The following is a 7,035-nucleotide window of genomic DNA, read 5'->3' on the forward strand; positions in this document are numbered from 1 at the left end:
ATGAGGACATGGACCCAACTGACATCATTGCACATATTAAGAAGATGTATGGTGCACAGAGTAGGACAGCTAGATATCAGTTGTCTAAGACTCTATTCAGGTCCATGTTGAATGTGAATGTTGAGGTAGGACCTCGTGTTCTGAAGATGATTAGTCTTATGGAACAACTTGAGAAGTTGGGATGCAAACTTGGGGAGGAGTTATCCCAAGATTTGATTCTACAGTCACTTCCTGAATCGTTCTCACCATTCATTGTTAATTTTAACATGAATAAGATGAACTGTGACTTGCTTGAGATGCTAAATATGTTAGTTGACTATCAGAATCAGATTGACTTTGGAAAGAACCAAGGATCTGTCTTGGTAGTTGGAAAGTCCAACAAGAAAAAGGGCAAATGGAACTGTAAGTCCAAAAAGAAGCCTTTCGTCCCTAAAGATGGTGTGACCAAACCTAAGGACAAGAAAGGTGGTGTTGACCAAAGCAATGTTGAATGCTTCTTCTGTAAGGAGAAAGGACACTGGAAGAGAAATTACCGCAAATATCTTGATTCTTTGAAAGAAAAGAAACAAGGTGAGACATTAATGAAAAATGTTTTCATGATTTCCTTAACTTTTATAGATTATTCAATATAGGTATTAGATACTGGTAGTAGTTTTAACATCTGCAATTCGTTGCAGGGACTACAAATAACTAGATGGTTGAAGAAGGGAGAAATCAATCTCCAAGTAGGGAATGGAGCAAGTGTAGCAACCAAGGCTATAGGATTAGTCTCATTAATAATTCCGACTAGCAATGTACTAGTCTTGGAAAACTGCTATTATGTTCCTAATTTTGTTTCGAACATTATTTCAATTTCGATGTTGGATACTCATGGTTATCGTCTTATTTTTAATAAGCCAGTGTGTGTTGCTTTGTCCACCGTTGAAGCGGAATACATTGCCGCTAGTGTGTGTTGTGCTCAAATCCTATGGATGAAGCAGCAACTTAAGGACTTTGGTCTTAATCTAGAAAATGTTAGGTATCAGTGACATAATACACCTAGAAGGGGGGGTTGAATAGGTGTCACGGTTCCAAAATACCGTTATTCGCACCAAAGCCCTATTCTGGAAAATCACCCAGTTAATCGATTAAAGAACTGTCTTAATCGATTAAGTCGCACAAAATAGATAGTTGCTGAATGGCTTGATTGCACAACCACTCACCGATTATACAGAAATGACAAAACATATATATTTGAACATAATTAATCTTTATATGGCATAATCTCAATATTCAAATTATCAGCTAAAATAGGCAATTAAAACAACTTGAAAAAGTAAAGAGATAAGGGTAAGAAAGAGCCTGCAACAAGGTTCTTATACTGGTTCGTTTTGCGGTCCATTGCAAAACTGCATCCAGTCGTCTCATTCCTTTCTCATGAGATTTTCTTCACTAAAACTGAAACCAATGTATATTACATACACACTTCCAATTACAAGACCTTGGATGCTACCTTCTTGAATTCCCAGAACCCCTAACTTGGTTTGACCACACTAATCGCCTAGGAAAACCTTCCTACGATCCAGCCCTAGCCAAGAATATGCTCTAAACACAAGACCTCTGAGTCTTGGTGAAGACTCACTGTATCTCATTGGTGGTACGACACCAAGAGACAGCATTCCTTGTCACAAAAACAACACAAAAAACAGAGTATTGTGAAGTACAAAATGGCTCAAATATTACAATCAAGAACAAACTATAAACCCTATACAAATCTCACAATTTATCAAGAATATCTATAAGATCAGAATCATGCAAAAACATGTAATTTCTTCCCTATGAAATCTCTAAAAGAAACTGAAAGAATTATGCAAGACAAGATAGAATGAGCACGAAAATATGCAACTTAACAATTCGAAAATTGAATGAATGGATGTTTTAAACATGGTGTAAAAACACAATTTATATATAAAAGATGTTAGACGCCTAGTTAATCGATTAAGTGCCCTTCTAATCGATTAATGGGCTGTTGAGAATAATTGAATTCTGGTTTTCAGTTATCTGTTGAAACTGATTAAAATTGTTTTCACGTTAATCGATTAACGCCTTGCTTAATCGATTAACTGACATATTTTCAACTAAGAGATTAAATGGTAAACTACCTATATGTTATGCTTATCAACTATAGATGTTTTACCATTATGTTATGCCTAAGATGCACAAATAACATGTATGATTAATGCGTGAACATATAATAATCTAGATGGCATGCCTCATGTAAATGATATGATAGTTTTTAGAACTTGTGAGATTTGCATCTAGGTTTACCTAACATAGACTCAATAACTAAGACACATATCTAAGACTCTAGTATAGACATGAAGCTCTTGAGTCCTTGGCATGTTGATTTGTTGAGTTATCTTTAAGCTTTCACTAAGTCCTTTGTCTTCATCAAAACATAGGCAAACTAATAGTGCTATCTTGACATTTTGCACCTTCAGAAAAGATCCCCATTAAATGTGATAATACAAGTGCCATAAACCTATCCAAGAATCATGTTTTGCATTCGAGAACCAAACATATAGAAATTAGACATCACTTCTTGTGTGATCATGTTCAAAAGGGCGATTGTGTGCTTGAATTTATTGAAACTACTAAGCAATTAGCTGATATTTTCACCAAGCCCCTCTCATGAGATACTTTCTATGTTCTTCGAAGAGAACTTGGAATCCTTGATGAAAAATATGTTGATTCAAATTGTCTAACTCTTTATTATATGTTTCGCATGCTAAATGTCTAATATGCTTCAAAATGAATACTTGTTGAATGCATTCCATTCCTAATATTATTCATGATCTAGTATAATATGCTCTATATGTATATGTGGCTGCTTAAAATTGCTTGATATATGTTAGAATTCTTTGCATGCTTCTAAAACTCCAAAACCTTCTTGATTCTACAAATCTGATGCTTGTTAATTGATTGACCATTAGTCTTAATCAATTAAAATGAGTTCTAGTAGCCAACACTTTATTTTTCACAAAATTTAATCGATTAACGTTCCACCTTAATCGATTACCTAGGTTCATTTTTCTGAAAAACTAGAATTTTAACTATGATTAATCAATTAAGTACAACTCTTAATCGATTAACGGTAGCATATAAATTAGAACCAGAAGCGTTTTTGATATTTTTTCGAAACTTCTCTATCCCCTTTTCTCTCAAAATCTCAGAGGCAACATCATAATCTGAATTCTTAGCCAAAAAGAAGAATAAACCTCACCCTCTACCCACATTGTACTTCATTTCATCTCATTCCCTCTCAAATTGGTCAAGGAAATCCCACTTTCCCATTTCCAAACCCTAAGGTTAGGTTCCCCCCAAAATCCTTCTTCAACTCGGTTCTTGCATTCAAATGGAAAGAGGACAGTAAAATAGGATTAAGACAAATGCTCAACGCCCACGAAGGACTCCCATTCCTACACCATCAAATCCGAATGTGAGGCAGGACCGTGGAGACCCTTACTACTCTCTTATACTGCAGGAGACTCAATTGTCAAAGTTTCAGGGCAGGAAACCAACTTACATCAGGTATGCCGATTTAACCTGGATGGCGGAACAAAATTTTGAGTTTCCACAAGGTATGCAAGCTCAAGGAGTTGTCACCTTTTTGGAATTAAAGGGATATATTTGCGCTGCTTTGGTTAGAGAATTTTATGCCAACTTTAGATACAAGGATGACAAGTATTAGTCTATGGTTTCTGGAAAGTTGTTTGAGCTGAGTGAGGATATTTGCATGAATGTGGGAGGTTTATCCACCAATGGTGTTAGAATTGGTAATTATGACTAGGTCAAGAATTCATTTGATGCTGCTAAGGTTTATAAGTCTTGCTTGAGAGGTCCCCTCTGTATATCCAAGGAGAATTAACAAAAGCTGGGTCATTATATGTGGAAAATAGACTATTGCACTATCTGATAGCGTACATCTTAGTTTAGATAAATACAAATCATACACAACCCACTGTGAATGATTTAAGGTTTATGTATGTTGTTAAGGAAAATGTTATGATTAACCAGCCTGAGGAGATTCTGAAGGTCATGTATAGTGTGTCAACATCACAATCCAAGCTGCTTCTCTATAGCATATTCATTTCGAGGATCATCGATTATCTGCATATTGATGTGTCTGATACCATCATCATGGAGTCTTCTGATAAAGATCACCTGGTTGGTGAAAGTTTAATCCACAAGATGGGCATTTACAAGTATGGGAATAATTGGCAATACCAAGAGGATTACAACACTAATGTGGATTTGGACTTATCTAGAGATGAAGATCAGGCAGGAACGGATCAGCATAATGCAGGAACTTAGGGGGAGTCGTCTGGAATAGCACTGCAGGTACCGCCCTTTGGATTAGCTCAGTTGGATGCAATAGAACAAAGGTTGAATAATATAATGGATCTACATTTTCAGTCCTTGAAGGACTCTTATCATACAGATTTGGAGCAATTTGAAGAATTTCGGGTCGCCTACATTGATAACCACTATCAGTCTATGCGGAGCTTTGTTTAAAACACTGTTGAAGCACATAATGATCGGTTTTGTCCAGATTTTGAGAAGCTGAGAGTCTTCATTCAGGCAGATAGTAGTCTGACAGTTCCCGATGATAGAGATCTTCCTCCGTATCCTTAGATTATAAGACCTTAGATCCTAGGGTGCCTTTGGTTTAGTTCTTCTATTGGCTAATATTCATGTATTTTGGTGTTTTGTACTCCTGAGACATATTTCTCTTTGCTTTTGTTGGGTTGTAATCGTTTCCATCTACTTTTGCTGAACATTTATCACTTGGTATGCATAAGATTGAACTTTAATCGTTACTGGTTTTGTATTATATTGTCTATATCATATGAATATCTATGTCGTATATAGTATGAATTATGTTTGATGGTACTTGACCATGACTGGTTTTTTACATCTATTATGTTTGATTGAGCCTCCTGTAAACATGTTCTGATAATAATGCTTGATCATTCCATGCTCAATTTGTAATTGTATAACCTTTCATGCCATTAAACCTATTCATTTATAGTATTCTGTCAATTTAATCGATTAACATATGCTCTTAATCGATTAAATGTGTGTAAACATGTGCACTTGTTCAAGCTTCCTTCAATTGGTTAATTAATTGAATCCCCAAATTTAATTGATTGATTACAGTTTTTATTTCATTATATAACTTTTCTTACTTTTGACTAGATTAATTCGTTTATCTTTTTGATAATGTCAAAAGGGGGAGAAAGGTGTCTTTGTTGTTTGATGTGATTTGCAGATTGTAAATAATATTCAGCTTCCGTTGTCCAGCTATGCACTTTAACTTTGAAATTAACAACCCTGCATTCTGTAACCATCATCAAGCTATGCATCAAAAAAAAGATTTGGTGTGGATTTTATCATCATAAAAAAGGGGGAGATTGAAAGTGCAAGTATCAAAGTGTTGCACTATTAAATTGCATATGTTTTGATCAAGACAAGGTTTCATTGAAAGCTTGAAGATGACTCAACAAATCAGCATGCCATGAACTCAAGGATCTCATATCTAGACTAAGTCTTACAAGAGTCATTTTTAGAGTCATAGATATGTGTCTTAGATATTGAGTCTAGGTTAGGTAAACCTAGGTGCAATTCTCACAAGTCTTAAAAATAATCAAGTCATTTACATGAGGCATGTCATCTAGATTATTATATGTTTATGCATGAATTATACATGTTATTTGTGCATCTTAGGCATAATATATTGGTAAAACATGTATAGTTGATAAGCATAACATATAGGTAGTTTACCATTTTACTATTTAGCTGAAAAATATGTCAGTTAATCGATTAAGGAAAGAGTTAATCGATTAACGTAAATTCGGTTTTAGCAGATTATTGAATACCTGAAAACAGTTATTCTCAACATCCCGTTAATCAATTAAAAGGACACTTAATCGACTAACTGGTTCTCAGAAAGGGTTTCTATATAAACTGTGCTTTTAGGTCTTGCATCAAGAGATTATATCATTCTTTTTAGAATTGCTAAGTTGCGTACTTTTCGTGTTCATTTGTGTCATTTAGGCAGAGAGAAATGCATTGTGAGATAGTAAGAGATAGTATCATGTTTAGGGTTCAATTGTGATCTAATTGCATGTGATTAATGTGTTAACATTTGTTATCTTCTTTTGCATGATTCTTGCATTTCTTTAGAAGAATTATAGGATAGAAATTCTCTGTTTTCGCTGATCAATTAACTCATACATATTCATGCTTACTTGTGAGTCCTGTATAGGGTTTTTAGCTGAGTTTGAATTGTGATATTTTGAGCTACAATGTGCTTGATAATACACTTTTTTTGTACTGTTTTTGTGTTGTAATAAGGAAAGTTGTCTCTTGGTGTCGTACCACCAAAGAGACTCAGTGGATCTTCACCAAGACTTAGAGATCTTGAGTTTAGAAAATTTTCTTGGCTGGGGCTAGATTGTAAGAAAGGTTTTATTAGGCGATTAGGTGATTCAAACCAAGAAAGTTGGGTTCTTGGATTCAAGAAGGGAGCATCTAAGTTTCGTTTCAATATTAGTGAAGAAAATCTCCCGAGATCAGAAGGGAGGCCTGGATGTAGTTTGCAAGTGGATCCGCAAACAAACCATGATAAAATTCCTTGTTGCAGGCTTTTTCTATCCTTAATCTCTTTACTTTTCAAGTTGTAATATTGCCTAATTTTAATTGATAATTTGGATACTATAACTTTGATATATTGAGATTAATTTTGTTCATACATATTTGTTTTATCTGTATCTGATTATCGGTGAGTCGCTGAGCAATAAACCACTTCGCAACTTGCTATTTTATGTGAGTTAATTGATTAAGACAGAGTGTTAATCGATTAACTGAAGCTTTTTCCAGAATAGGGTTTCGGTATAAAAAGCAGTAGTTGGTAACCGCGACACCTATTCACCCCCTTTATTCAAACAAAATTGACATGGAATACACAAAATAGTTGTGTATAATTTAAATAAG

This window comes from Lupinus angustifolius, chromosome LG11, assembly GCF_001865875.1.
Source record: "Lupinus angustifolius cultivar Tanjil chromosome LG11, LupAngTanjil_v1.0, whole genome shotgun sequence".
NCBI lineage: Eukaryota > Viridiplantae > Streptophyta > Magnoliopsida > Fabales > Fabaceae > Lupinus > Lupinus angustifolius.